This window comes from Amphiura filiformis, chromosome 12 (assembly GCF_039555335.1).
Source record: "Amphiura filiformis chromosome 12, Afil_fr2py, whole genome shotgun sequence".
In the NCBI taxonomy this organism is placed as follows: Eukaryota; Metazoa; Echinodermata; class Ophiuroidea; order Amphilepidida; family Amphiuridae; genus Amphiura; species Amphiura filiformis.
Window position 1 is genome coordinate 55,377,910 of NC_092639.1, and position 16,354 is coordinate 55,394,263.

Consider the following 16,354-nt stretch of genomic DNA (forward strand, 5'->3'; position numbering starts at 1 on the left):
ACACAGATCCACTTAAGGCCAAGTAAAATAAATAACATGTATATCGTCCGGGCTTCCTCAAAATTTGGTGCGGGAGGCCTTAACTTCTTAACATGTCCTTTCATCACAACAATGTTAGAAACAAAGTAAGGGAGCAAATAAGAAAAATATTTGAAAATCTGAGGTGAGGTCGGGGACGATATAAATATTATTATATTATTCATTTTTATCATAATACTTGGCCACTTGAGACCTCTGGGTAGGCCTACTACATAATGTTACTTTATAGTGTACAAAATTTTCTTGCAGATTAATTCGTTTAGCAAAAATATCGTCTAATTATTTTGAATTACGTTCTGGTGTATCAATAACACTGTCGTAGTGGAGCAGTGCAATATAATATACAAATATTAACTGTCTATGAGTGTGATGGTCGAAATATAATCACGAGGTGAAAGATGGATTGTTCCATTCCACGAGCCGGAACGGCGAGTGGAATGGAACAATACATCTTTCACCGAGTGATTATATTTCGACCATTACACGAATTTAAGACAGTTAATATTTGTTTTATATCACTCATGCATAAATTCTATTACTAAAATACTATTTAAGGTAGGAAATACATTTTTTCATCAACATAACACCATGTTTTGCCGTGATAGGCCTATACTTCACATTTTGGGGTCCACCCCATAACTAAATGAGACAAGACAGACAAGAGTCAGCGCACGGCTTGGCGCAGGCGCACTACGGCAGAGCACTATGATGGTAAAGACTATCACACGGAGAGGGTGATGATAAAAATGATAAATGGTAATCAACCAATGTACTGTCTAAAATACAAAATATGGGGTCATTGGGTGAGAGAGGGACCGTTTGGATTTTAAAACAAAATCAGTGATAGACGAGGCTCGTTGCTGTTGAGATGGATATATATATAATCATGGTATCATGTCTAGGTATTTGGGTGACAGGGAAACATATGGGGTCTTTAGGTGTCGAAGCATGTGCTGGTAATGGGGTCCTTGGGTGACAGCGATGGTGAAAAAAAGGGGTGGGGAGTGTCTCCCCGGATTTCAGCACATCACATCAAAGCTCATATTGGGCGCCCCATTCCTTTTTAAAGGAATTTTTATTCAGGTTAGCCCATGTTTAGCAGTAAACATGACCTACACCAACTCTGTGTGAAAATGCCATGGGTCAGTGCATTACATTGGTTTTATACGAACGTATATACCTGGCATGCATGGTAAATAAGGCCAAGAAAAAGAATTGTTTGCTTGCCTTCCTGGTTTTTCTGGTTTATCATGACATGTTAATGACTGAAGGGTATATGAGCCCCCACACCAAAATTATTGTTGGGCTGAGCCTCCCAAGCCTCCCCCCGGTTCCTAAGCCTATGGTGCTATCAAACGATCCATAATTAATATAGCAGGGAAAATAGTAGAGTGCATGTTACCCCCTCAGAGCTATGGCTCAGTACATTACAATGATCGTGTAAAAAAGTAAAAATAATGTCGAGGGCGCTCGGCTTAGCCAAATGTTACACCAGACGATGGTACTACGTCATTTTGATGCGGCAACAGCCAATATCGATATCGTAAGCAGACAATCGCTCATTTCAAATCATAAGTTTTGGTTCATAGTGCAGTTATGTCCACGGCAAATTCACCGTGACCTTTCCAGCCATAAACCCACTTAGTAAAGATTAAACCGAGATATGCAGTACTAAACTATTATAATATTCGATTGTCCTATGCAAATTTATTACCACGTGATAATATTAATCCAATGAGCGATCTAATTGTCCGCTACGGTCGACTAATCCAATCGATAATGACGATATTGACATGTACGGGCGGAGCTCCACTGACCGAGTTTTGGGGTATTTTTCAATGGTCATTTACTCATCAAGGTGGTCCCCAGTTATTACAAGGACTATGCTAATGAGTTAAAGATTGACATGTAGAGAATAAACCATACTTGATTGACAGAAAGTACTAGATTTGTACCTATTGCGATCAAGACAGGGCGGCCTGGTGAAGAAAAATGTGCATTGGAATAACACGGGAGGATTCGGTAGGATTTCTTACTCATACAAATGTATGGTCCCCCGTAATTAAAGCTTGTACCGGGTTGAAAATTCAGATATTTTGAAAAGAATAAGAAATTGAAACATAGAGCAAGAACTAAAATCATAGCTTTTATACTTTTTGATATATGACGCTAACTATTGTCTGTCCAATTAACTTAGACACCCAGTTTTTGTTACTTATTTGAAAAAATATACACTTTCAAAGAAAGTCATGAAAGAAAAGTGTTAACATTCGCTGAGACCTAACGGGATTTTTGTGTTTCCAAAGCATTGAGTGAGAGTTTACCAGAAATTCTATTGAAATAGGAAGGTTTTTCTCAACACTTTAAAAATAATCCGGTAGAAGTTGGGTACCATTATTTTGGAAGGTCTCATTATACAGATTTGTAGGTATGGTGATTTTGGATAGTGAATGGATGAATAGTAAATTAATTATACTCCGCACCAAAAACATTTTATAAAAATGAAAATATCCAATTCAGGTCATAAAATGCAGACAGTGTTTCTAATTGGCATATATTTATTCTTAGTGTATTAACTCAGTTATCCCAGCTGTTCCTCAACCAATTACAACAATTCGGCGCGGCGCGGTATTTGAATCTTCTTCTGTGCATGCTTTTGGCTTGGCACAATTCTAAGAAAATACAAATTGTATGCCATATGAATGTTCTGATGTTATTGGTGAGGAGTATAATTCACAATACACTACAGACGCATAGTAACTTGCCCTATCATTTGTTATAATGCACCAACTGTGACATCTTTTGAGTTATAGAGGTTGTGCATTAAATTATTGATTGGCTCCAAACAAAGGATTTGAACCGGTGTCCTTCACCGAAATCATGGCACAGTGTAGTCCATTCAATCAAATATTGTCATCAACCTATTTGATCGTAGTGTATTTTGTTATGCGTGTGACGACCTCTCGCGGTAGATTGCAAACATGCTTTTGTTGAATGCATTTGAGTAGACCGCCATTATTGTGAATTAGTAAAGGATCAAAGAAAAAAGGGTGGAATCACTGATCAATATGCATGATTACAATGTTCAAACACCCCTTACTGTAAATAGATTATCCCATCAAAAGTTTCAAGTCATTAGGAATATTCGGCTGGACCCAGATATCTTGCTGTAAATTGGTCAAAATTGAATAAAAGTAGACAAGGAAGAATATTTTTTTATCGCTTTACTAATAATTTATGTTAGGTCTGACCGTGTTTAGCCACTTTTCTTTCATGACTTTTTGCCAAAGTGAAAACTTTTCGAAATATATCCTAAAAACCGGGTGTCTAAGTTATTTGGACAGACAATAGTTCATCTTCTATATCTACAACACAGCGCTACCAGTAGGGGTCAATTGCCTATTGTGAGTACCCCTGTGCTGTGTGTATACATGTAGGCAACAATAACTGCATGAGTTCTCTTTTGTTCAGAAACCAAAAATCAGGGATTGAAAAGTAGAGCAGATCAGGTCTGCAATCATAATCGGGAGGGTGAAAGTGCATAGGAACAATGCCGGAAACTACGTCACGCTATTGTTCGACTTAAACTACATCATTCGCCATTTTGTAAATATTAACGCATGATCGTTGCTTTGAAGTTTCCACCGGATAGTCTGTGGATAGCGTAAGAGCATGCTTTGACCATGCGCAAAAAAAATAATTAACAGGTGTATCATAAAGATGTTTAAGATTGATTCATAGATGTTTCAAAAATTACCGTCATATTGCATAAATTCACCAAAGAATGTTTTGAAGTACTAACCTTATTTAGTAATTTAAAAAATCGGGAGAATTTTAAGAAATCAATGTTTTTACCTGTCGGTATTACAACTCGTGAAACACATTAGTGATGTGCCTGGGTGACCTATTTCTACTAACCTTTAACGTTTCCTCTATGAACTCTAACCCTCCTGCAATATGGCGCCTATTGTCTAGACTTACACTACATCTTCCGGTTTGTTACGTAATACTAGGATGCCATGCCCTGTCATAATGTCATGCTGGTATACAATATCCCATTGTGCTAACATAATTATTATCGTGATTATCGGAAATCTCCGCCGCGGACGACGCGACAGTTGATGCTCTCTGTCGAAGGTGACATATTACACCCCGAGTTCTAGGCCTAGAAATCATATACATGCGCGTTTATTGAGCGGTGGGGGCTTTGTTTGTTACATAAACCACGGAATAGGCCTGGAAGCGGCACTAGACATTAGCATGAAGCCGCATTCATATGTAAATAGCGTATTGTTATTTAAATTTGCGCCCAGACGTATTGAGGGCGACAGTCATGTTATCCAGACAGAGAATGTCTTGATGCGCCAGGCATGTCAAATTGCTGAGTGAATGTGTATAAATCCCTTTCTGTATAGGTAATAAGCTAGTACATTTCGTGTTCCAGTTTGTTATAACAAAAAAATAAGTATTATATTAAATATATTAAGTGTATAAACTTTGAAATTGACGTGAATTTGAAGTGCAGAGCTCCAAATCTAGCTAAATCGTGTAGTGTGAAATTATGCTGTGTGACCCCCTCTGCGTGGTAGAATTATATTCATAAAACATTGAATTTAACATATAATATGGGCAGCCAACCACGATTTATCAGCATTTAAAAGATATATTAATTAACAAAGATAAATAATCAACAGTACAAATGACAATTTAACTAGTAAACAAGTCTGAAATCTTAAAATGTTGCCACGTGATTTCCCGAACACATGATATGTCTACATGTGACCATTATTCAGATTTACCGAAGTATTTGGAGTATGGTGCACGGCTTGCAGGCAACTGTGTATTTCTTTACCTCCGTATAAAATCAATAATTCATGCTGGGAGCCAAGTAACATTCTGTCTGCTTAGTGCATATTGGTATTTTATTTTACTTGAGAGCATATAGAAATACATAAAGACGAATAAGGCGCCATGATGGAAAGCTATGGAAGGTCAGGTCGGGTATCAAAGGTTATTTTAACTTCAAATACTACTTGTGTTTCACACCTTGCCTCTGTCACGTATTTCCTTCATGTTATTGACCTCAAGTCCTAATTTTGACTTTGCTATTGCAAAATGTCATTTCATATCAAATTAGTAGACTTTCTTTGAAACAAACATATCACTGGTGCCTGATGGGAATATCCGTCCGCCATTTCATTAAACTGGATCGTTTTCGCCTGGTTTGCGCCCAGATGTATTGAGGGCGCGCTATACTCTCATTGAACAGGCAAAGTTCGCAAAACTAACAACGTTGTTATTTGCCAATAGCAATTAACATGATCCAAGGGGTCGAACATGAATTATTCATAACGGATCGATAACTGGCCTCACTTTCTAGCTAGTAAACCAGCGGAATTTTTCATAGGTTTTGCGTTGCTAATAGAACAACCGTGAATTTAGTGTCACCCCCTTGCATAAACGCGGCATGGAGATGATTTGATTATGAATTAGTTTATTATCGCCGGTAAGCACAGCCATACCTCTTACCTAGGTTCCCCTCTCCCCACCTATATAACCACACCTCTTCCCTAAGTGTCTCCCCCCTCCTCGCCCCCCCCCCCTACATTCGTTATCTCCTCTATCTCGAGCTCTCCCCACTTTCCTTTTCACCTCCAATGCTCTCTCCCATCTGTTTCTCTTTCTCCCTACCCTTACCTCCCCTCCACACACACACTCTCTTCCCCACACATCACACTCTCTTTCCCACTCTATCTCCTATTTTTTCCCAGTAAAGATTGCTTCAGTAAAAGTCATTAGCTTATATTGGAAATCATATACATGTAATGGCCTTCCATCGATTCTGGTCCATGGGATTAAGGACATGAATCGATTTTGTTTATAACACCTTAGTCGCCCCTTTTGTAATGTCGAATGCAAATATTTCGATGGTCTATATTTTTTCACAGCTAAAATAGCCATAGCTTATTCGGATTTCTGAACCATGTTTTTCAATGTAAATCGACATATTCGGTTTTTTCTCGTGAATATTGCACTGTGAAATTGAAACATTTCTTTTGTATACTTAGAAAAATGATTTCTTCTTCACACCATATATATATAAGAAACTGAAATGAAAACCGAATCTCCTTGATACAGATTGTAAGTTTTTAACAAAAGGTAGAAACAAAGATATCAATATCTTGTGAGTCAAGAGGTTATGCAGGATAATAGGAAACCACGTGACCAAAACCAAAACTAAAACTCAATATTTGAAATGAGGCAATGTGAACACGAGCATTTTAGAATGTCGGGTGAAAACCACACCGGAGAGGTTGGTAGTACAAGGGTTAATAACTATCATGAAGCCTGCTTTAATCACTAATATAACTTTTCATTACACCAATCGACTTAACCATGAGTTGTTATATAACAACATCCAGTTTCCGTTCTCGTTAGACAATCAATCAATCAATCAATCAAATTAATAAATATAAATACATAATAAATACATAATAAATAAATAAATAAATAAATAAATAAATAAACAGTACCTTCAAAATGTAAATCAAAGATACGCCACCGCTCTGAGCAACTACATCTGGAACCTTAATGATAAGATTAAGAAAGTATCATATTCCATCAAATGGAGAATTATTGCTCGAAGTAAATCGTACTCTACCAGCAGCAAAAAATGCAATCTATGCATTACTGAGAAATACTTTATTATAACTAAACCACAAATGTCAACCTTGAACCACAGAAACGAACTAGCAAGTGGCTGCAGGCCTAGAAAAAAACATTTACTGTGTAACTATAAATAAGTCGCTCTTTTAGCATGTTTAGCAATAAGTAGGCCCAGACATGGATACGCACTTAAGACGCGTATTGTGTTGCGCAACTTTTAAGCTGAATTTATACTCAATCGCCCGGCGATTGCGATTAAACGCTTTTGAAAAGCGATGGGCAATCGCCGAATTTTGCGATGCATCGCTCGTCGCTTTTGCATTTATACTTATCTCGGCGATAGCGATTGCAGACGACAATTAAAATATTCTAAATGCCACAAAATACATTTTTAAAACATCAGTTGCTGTCAATAATTATTGTTTTGAATTAATTCATCATCAGAAGTTAAAAATCGAGAAAGGTAAATTAATTAGCAAAATAATAGATCCAGTTGGTTGTATATGATTGGTTGACACATTCACGTGTCAAGCGATATCGCTGGGAAGTTGAGATTTCTTCAACTTGCAAAAGCGACGTGGTTTTGCCTCCGCGATTTGAATCGATTGATCGGCTTGACGCTCTGGAAATGTAAGTAAACATTGAGCATGCGTGAAAATCGCTTTTCTGCAAAAGCGATTGAGTATAAATTCAGCTTAAGATACGCGGTTGCGTTAATTCCTCTTGCGCGCGCATCAAAACTCAAGACATATTCTTTGTCATTTTACACATTGCAACTGACGAGTGTGGATGGGTGAAACCATCCATACGAAACAAATTTGTAATACGATGTGGTAATTTCACTAATAATAATATAAATAAATAAATAAATAAATAAATAAATAAATAAATAAATAAATAAATAAATAAATAAATAAATAAATAAATAAATAAATAAATAAATAAATAAATAAATAAATAAATAAATAAATAAATAAATAAAACATCTGTACATGAGAAATTCATCATGGAGCCCTCTTAAATCCAAGGGATTGCCACCTTCCATGGAAGGCCTGGGTGAATTAAATAGGACTAGAACTGACAGGCAGTCGGACGTACCAAGCTTCAAGCACTTTTTACACAAGATTGGCGCAGCATCATCATTATCATCGCCCAACTGTGAATGTGGTTGTACATGGATTCCACCTGTTGCTTGATGGACATTGCATGCAAGAATAAGACATAAGAATGTGTTATTAAAAAAAATAACATCTTTGGTGTTTTGGTAGGATTTTATCATCACCCCCTTTATAAAATGTTATTTTAAAGGTTGCTTGGCGATATAATGAATAATACAACCACTTTAATACCATAGAACATAATTTATTCCAGACAATACTTAACGCCAACTTTTGAAAATGTTGTAAAACCAGAGGCTTTTAAATAACAGTAGAATAGTCAGATAAACTCACTCGTTCAGACGATCTGAAACTGTCAGGCAGGTAAATAGCACTTGATATCTTTTCAACTGCGTGGGAAACAACGGAGTTGCCCACCTAGATGAAAAGAATTTCACTTGCTATTTACCTCCCTGGAAACTGTAAGATGATGTAGGACCCTCGATTTCGGACCCTCAAGGGTCGAGTCCGACAAGTGCGCAACTCCAAGTGCGTCAAAACGACCGACGGGGTTTCGGGCGCCGACACCGTGAATTGTGGTGTACGTCGCGCGTATTGTTTTGGTGGTTTGACACCTAAAATCTTGGGGGTCCGACACCCCAAGTGCATCCACACGGTCAGAATCTACGCTAGCCCTCGAATTACCCCTCGAATTCAGTTGTCAAACACCTCAAATTTCCGTCCTTCGTCTGGACATGACTCTAGACATTTTACGTGATACATCAAGCGTGTCGGTATCAATACAAACACCTCCGCATTCTTTCTAAAGTGAGGACTGTCGCCTTCGTGCAACAGCTATCACATATTTTGCTCACATTCATCTTCAACGGTCAACTTGCATCAGTGATTTTGTAAATTTGGCAAGCAGGACAATTTGTATAGGTCTACATAGCAGTCTCAAATCCTCACCAGAAGCAGATTGATACGATTATGGCCGCCAAACTCATCACAACCGCTCTGTGGCTCTTTGTTGCTGTTGGAGCTGCTCTTTCTATGACATTACCTGAACTAGAAGAAGGGTTGAAAGAGGATCTTTTCCAGATTTTGCGAAGATCACGTAAGTTAACCCTTTAATAATAAGATTTGTGTTCCGTGTGTAATCACGATGTCACAATATCGAACCTGAGACCAGAGAAGATTAGTCCGAATAATCAGACCCAGAACAAAATATTAATTTCTGACATGATCGTGTACCAGGAGGGTGAAAGTGCATATAGGAACAATGCCAAAAACTACGTCACGCCGGTCACGCTATTGTTCGACTTAAACTACATCATTCGCCATTTTGTAAATATTAACGCATGATCGTTGCTTTGAAGTTTCCACCGGATAGTCTGTGGATAGCGCAAGAGCATGCTTTGACCATGCGCAAAAAAAATGAATATCATGAAGATGTTTAAGATTGATTCTTAGATGTTTCAAAAATTACCGTTATATTGCATAGATTCATCAAAGAATGGTTTGAAGTACTAACCTTATTTAGTAATTTTAAAAAATCGCGAGAATTTTACAAAATCAATGTTTTTACCTGTCGGTATTACAACTCGTGAAACACATTAGTGATGTGCCTGGGTGACCTAATCTACTAACCTTTAACGTTTCCTCTATGAACTCTAACCCTCCTGCAATATGGCGCCTATTGTCTAGAGTTAAACTACATCTTTCGGTGTGTTACGTAATACTACGATGCCTATCCCATTATATCGATCCCTGCGTGTACTGGGTCTGAACTGTTTCCATATGAAATCTTGATGGCAAATTGGACAATAGAAGCACATGGCTCTACGTGACAGCTTTTTAATCCCTATTCAGGTTACGTGAATCATGCTATTGTGGACCATCCTTCTGATACTTGAGTGTTTGGACAAGCGGAACGGTTTTTTGTCTACCTCTCTGTTTGTAAACAAACCAGGAGGTCGAAATCGTCCTCCTCGCCGAATACGAAAGTCAGCGTAATAGTACGGCACTGTAGAAGATGAGAACCAGCATTTTCTCTATTACTCGAGAACTCTAACTTCGAATTTGCACACATAGTTACGCATTCGATGCTAGAGTGCGATACTATCGTTTTTCGGTGGTGCATTTTTTAGCCTCCAAATATTTTATTCTGATTATTACATTTTACAGAGACTGTAATTTATGAACTTGTAGGCAGCTGTGGGCATTTTATGCTATTTTGCAAAGTTTGTATTCGTTTTTGCATTCACATTGTTTCAACACAATACCATAAACTGACATTAATGACCCTGCATGGTTGTCATGGTTGTACTTCATGGAGCTGTAGGTAATTAAAAATAATGACAAGTCAATTAAATAAAGTTACATTTACCCGTCTAAATACCTAAAACATATTTCTTTTCTGATTAACATTTTATTTTCACACGGTTGATTCCTGTCAAACTTGATACACCCAATAGTCCATTTCCTGATGAAGCCGATCCTGTGGCATGATGCCCCATAAGTTACTCTACACATTCATGAACTAGACCATAAAACATTTTGACACCTCTTTTGTCAAAATTAGAGCTTTTTCACGCGATTGACCCCTATAGGGCCAAAAGATTGACCTTTGACCATTTTCTGGACCCTTATTCACAAAAATTTCACAGGATGTTCCTTGCTCCTTGACTATTACACAGATTATGCGAAAATGTGGGTTTTTTTATCTTCCCGGACCTGGGACAGTTTTTGTTGGCCCTACGTCAATAATTTCATGGATATAATACCATGTATATATACTCAGAACAATTGTTTAGAATTTGGGATAATCATATTTGAGCTCTTTTATTCATTATAATTATTTTAATCCGTGTTTTATATTTTATTTTCAGGTCTAAACTGGGATGTAACACCATGAAGACCCAAGATATTCACATCGCTATAAGAGTATGGACACGGCTGATTTTATTTTATATTCCATTTATAGATATACTTATTAAATTTTTTTTATAAAGCTACAAACCCAGGGAGGTAAATAACATGTTAACTGGGTGGACAAATGCCCACCCCAGTAAATCATTTTGCCCACCCAGTAAATTCAACTTGCCCATTGCCCAAAAGTGCCCACCCAGTAAATTATTTTGCCCACAAAAAATTGGGCACCATATAACATAAAACTAGTACCAACGTACATCTCTTGAAATCAACTTGTGTTTTGAAAGTGTTGTTGAATATAGGCCCCTATGTGATGCGATCAAGCAAAATCAGTCGGAACTCGGAAATATTAAATTTTCAGTTTCTTATAGATTAGTAAAAAGCAGTTACAAAGCTGTATTTTGCATAAAACCCCATTGTAATTGAACAACCAGCTCCAAAGATATGAGCAATTAAAGAGTTTCCAAAACAGCAGAAAACAAAAGGAAATATTCGCTTTGTTTGGCTATATCTCAAAATCAATATTTCCGAGTTCCGACTGATTTTGCTTGATCGCATCACATATATGAAAGTGATGTATCTTTTCTTGACATCTGCCAATTTGCCAGAGGTGGGAAATATCTTTCTTTAGCAAACTATATTAGTTTGAAACGCTAAAAAATGAATTCCGAAAAATCCTTTCGTCGAAGTTAAGGCCTATAAATATCAAAAATCTTAATGACACTGAAAGACATAATTTCATGCTTAATTTTAACACCAGGATTTTTTTAATGTATATACAAGCACTATGTTTTTAACTGACATTTCTGAAAGAAACAAAATATTTCTTTCAAACTGATTTCAACTTTTAGCGCGACTATGCATAAATAAATGCAGCTGGTGACTTAAGTTCTGCCTGCAAGGGATTGCCACCTGCGTGAATTAAATAAAACCAGAACTGGCCTGACGGGAGTCGGACGCACCAAGCACTTTTAACACAAGATTGGCGCCCCAACTGTGAATGTGGTTGTACAGGGAAATGAATGACCTGTCTAGCTACAATGTACTTGATGGACATTGCATGCAAGAATAAGATATAATATGTAAAAAAACAAAAACAAAAAAAAACTGAACCGTTGCCATTATCTGGTTATTATACTAGCCGATGAAAGGTAATAAATCAAATCGGGATCATTTTACATGGTATGGATTACCAATAATGACCATGTTCGCTTGATTAAAACGTGTTATTAAAACAAATGACATCTTTTGTGTTTTGGTGGGATTTTATCGTCATCCCCTTTATAAAATGTTATTTTAAAGGTTGCTTAGCAATATAATGAACGATACAAACCCTTCAACACCATAGAACACAATTTATTCCAAACAATACTTTGTACGCCAAATTTTGACAGTGTTAGTGCAAAACCAGGGGCTTTTAAATAACAGTCGAATGGTCAAACAGTATGTTCACTCTTGTTCAGACGGGCTGAAACTGTCAGGCAGGTAAATAGCACTTGAGATCTTTTCAACTGCGTGGGCAACAACAACGGAGCTGCCCACCTAGATGAAAAGAATTTCATTTGCTAATTTACCTCCCTGGAAACTGTAACATGATGTCGGACCCTCAATGTCGGACCCTCAAGGTTCGAGTCCGACAAGTGCAACAAGGGTCGACAAGAGACCGACAAAACGACGGGTTTCGGGCGCTGACACGCCGACAACCCCAGTTTTTTGGTGGTTTGACACCTATATAATCTTGGGGGTCCGACACCCCAAGTGCATCCACACGGTCAGAATCTGCCCTAGCCCCCGAATTACCCCTCGAATTTTCAAACACCTCAATTTTTTGTCCTTTGTCTGGACACGACTCTAGACGTGATACATCAAGCGTGTCGGTCCAGTATCATGTAAACCTATTTGATACAAACACCGACCCGCTTTCTTTCTAGAGTGAGGACTGTCGATATATCGCGCAACAGCTGTCATATATTTTGCTCACATTCATCTTCAACGGTCATTTTGCATCAGTGCTTTGGTAAAGTTGGCAAGCAGGAAAATTTGTAGGCCTACATAGCAGTCTCCAAAGCTCACCAACATTGACCAAGGACCAGATCGATTACGATTATGGCCGCAAAACTCATCACAACCGCTCTGTGGCTCTTTGTTGCTGTTGGAGCTGCCCTTTCTATGAGATTACCTGAACTGGAAGAAGGGTTGAAAGATGATCTTTTCCAGATTTTTCGAAGACAACGTAAGTTAACCCCTTTATTAATAGAGAGATTGCGATGTTCCATATGCAGCACGCGGACCGTACGTTTTTACGTACGTTAATGCGGTGTTTAATATTGCTTGTCTCGGTTCCAAACTGGATTGTGCTTATTCATCACGAAGGAGAACAAGGCGCCTGGAACAAAGACTATTAGCTACTATAATATCTGATCTAGGTCAATAGAGGGCACAGTGATTGAAAATATAATGGTTAGCGCAGGCTACCGAGTCTCTGCCTATTCAAACAGCTTGCTTTTGATTTTGACTAAAAACCAAGGTTAACATGCTGTCTATTAAAACGTAATTGTATTTTTGTGCTCCCCAAATATTATAGTTGCCCAAAAAGATTAAGGATCACTACATCCATATATCATGACTTTATTTTCAAAATGAGACTTTTTCGTCCTGAAAATTGGGCGCGTTGCATGAACTTCGACATGAGGTAAAATCAGCATATATTTCAACGTAGCACCTGCGTTTTATTCCACGTTGGAATCCAAATCGCAATGTCATTTTTTATACGCAAAGTATCACACACATTTTAATGGGCAATCTCTGCGTATCATATGGACATCGCGTATAAATTTAGTCAATTTTTAACACATCGCTGCACCTTTATTATAATGATTTGTTACAAACAAAAGGATCATAATTATAGACTTTCCTTCGTATGTTCATTATCATTGGCTGTCTTTAACATATTGTGAAATGGACAAATTTTGTGCATTTTCAAAGATGTATCTACGTTGATTTCGCACATGGAAAATCTTCAAAACTGGCTAAATACGTGACCTCGCTTCGATACAGGAGAGTGGTTTTGAATAGATCAACGTGCGTCCGATACCTACGTTTGGAAATCGCAATCTCTCTAATAAGATATTTGTACCGTGGGTAATCAAGATATCACAAGATCGAACCTGAGACCAGAGAAGATGAGAACAAGCATCTTCTCTACGAGACTTACTGATCAAACACTTTGGTCATACAGTATGTACCCATGGCGGTCAAATATGACGCGTTCGTGTAGAGAACTGCATGGAGATCGCTGGTTCTAAGAGCGTGAAGAGTGAACATCGATTTTTGTCAACATTTCAGGCCTATGTTCGCGTGCAGAAACTTAAAAACTTGTACATGTTAACCCGGTCCGTTAACCATGTTACTAGTTAATTTGGTGCATGGTGTAATCTTGGAATGGGAACTTGGAGGAAGGGGACAAAAGGAGCAATAGCAGTGAAGCTTCTGTTGATCTTTCCCTTCGCCGCCAATTTTCCCAACTTTCTAACGCACATCACCGTGAGCTATATATCATAGTTTTGTCAGAATTTCGGTTTTGATTGCATCATTTTTCAATTCCGACTATACCAATTTTGTCAAAATCAACTCGCAAATGTACCCAAGGATGGATGATTTTGCATCCCACAATAGAAATATCGATTAGTTCTGCTGGCTATATTAGAAATGAAGTACTGAGTTGGACATTTTGGCAGTCGCAAGTGAAAAAGGTAAAATCAAAACGGATATTCTGTCAAAACTATAATATATTATAGACCCACTCGATGTGCCTTACAGAGGTGTGAAATGTCTTTATTTAGCAAACTACATTATTAATTTGAAACGCTAAAAAATGAATTCCGAAAAAAAGCTCGCGGGTGAGGTTAAGGCCTATAAAAATTTTACAATAAACAATTTTACACTAAAAGACACATTATTTCATGCCTAATTTTAACACCGGGATTTAAAAAAAATGTATATCCAAGCAATATGTTTTTAACTTTCATTTCTGAAGGAAGAAAATATTGCTTTATATTTGACCGAGAAAATTAATTTCATAGCAAAAAGGTGTATCTGTGAACTATGCATAGCAAAAGAAGCTGGTGACTAAAGTTCTGAGTATAATGAAAGCACGACGCTAGTTTTAATGTGCTAATCAATGAAAAGCACGGCGCTAGTTCTCTTGTTCGAGAGCTTTCGAGAACGCTTTGTGAATGGAGCAAACTGCAACTATTGAATTTGCATCTTCCTTTATTTTGAAATTTTTGAAATTTATATTGTCTTATTTAAACCAGATTCAGTCATCGGCCTTCCGTGCCAAACTGACATCACCTGTAACGCGGTACTACCCGGCGTATGTTGCAACGGCAAATGTCATTACACTTGTGAGGAAGAGAGTAAGTCAACATTGCAAACCACTTTGTGCATTATATATAGCACCCAAAAATGACCCCTGCTTTTTATTTGTTTTCCCCGAAATACCCCATATTTTTCTTTATTGTTTTCCCGGACCACTAGGTGTGCCCAGTCCTTACTTTTCACCATTCCTACTGTCACACTAATTTCAAAAGTAAAACAATGATCTTGTATAGGAATTTAAGGAACTAAAAGCAACGAAACCCCCATGTTGAACATTTCGGAGGCACATGCATGCATGTCAATTTTTTTGGGGGAGGACCGGGAGGGGACGGGCAAAATTTAAGATAGATTCCCTCACCCCACCGGCGCCGCTATACTGGTATTACAAATGTACAGAGTCTCTAAAATGGATATTGTGATGTTGCCAAAATTATAAACATTGCACAAACATAGCAGTATGTTGCTGTTATGCAGTCTTATGTAGCCTACATATTATGTATTACATATTCAGCCATTTGAATTGGCGTTGTTATTGTAATAATAATATAGCCTACTATCAAAATCGCTGTACCAAGTTTTTTACATAATCATGATAATGATGTATAGATTGAAGTCACATCGGACACATTGAAAAAATGTGACAAAATGAAAAAGTTACACAAAATCAAAGAGTGTTTTTTTTAAATTTGGATACAGTTTTATCGACTCGTATCCTCAGTAACTTGCAAAACAATCATTCCAATAGACTTCTATTCAATATGGACCTCAATTGGTATGGCACGCTCTCCCTTTTATGGAAGTTTTCATTTACTCTGTTTTTCTGTTTTTCAGATTTTCTTACATAAGTTTGACGTTTGATTTTCCTAATTTTCATTCCAATTAACTGTTTATATTTTCATGCATAGCACCCCGACCTCCAATTAAACTTCCGACAAAAGTTCCTGGGATTCAGCCTGCCATACCCACCAAGCCAGGTAAGTAAACAAGCAGGGTGAAGATTTACTGAAGAATGGCCCAATTTTTAAGTTGCACGCTAGAGTGAGGTTTGAAAGGCTTGGCCATGTGTGGGCTCGAACCAACCTACAATCATGACAATCTTAGAAAAAAGTACTTGGAACACTTGGTACACGTTGTCGTAATTCCGTGCAGAATTTGCAATTAATGATCATGGAAATGACGTATATTCTGTTTTTGAACAATCATGGCGTCTACAACCATGATTTACCCTTCCCCTCTCC

The 16,354-nt window shown here is 37.6% G+C and overlaps 1 long non-coding RNA gene across 1 annotated transcript; it reads left to right on the top strand.

Annotated features, from left to right (window-relative positions):
• The first annotated feature begins 12,683 nt into the window (after positions 1-12,683).
• On the top strand, positions 12,684-16,091 carry LOC140165432 (uncharacterized). Its single transcript, XR_011860716.1, has 3 exons — positions 12,684-12,969; positions 15,053-15,154; positions 16,022-16,091. It is a non-coding gene; the product is annotated as an uncharacterized lncRNA (long non-coding RNA).
• The last annotated feature ends 263 nt before the right edge of the window (positions 16,092-16,354 follow it).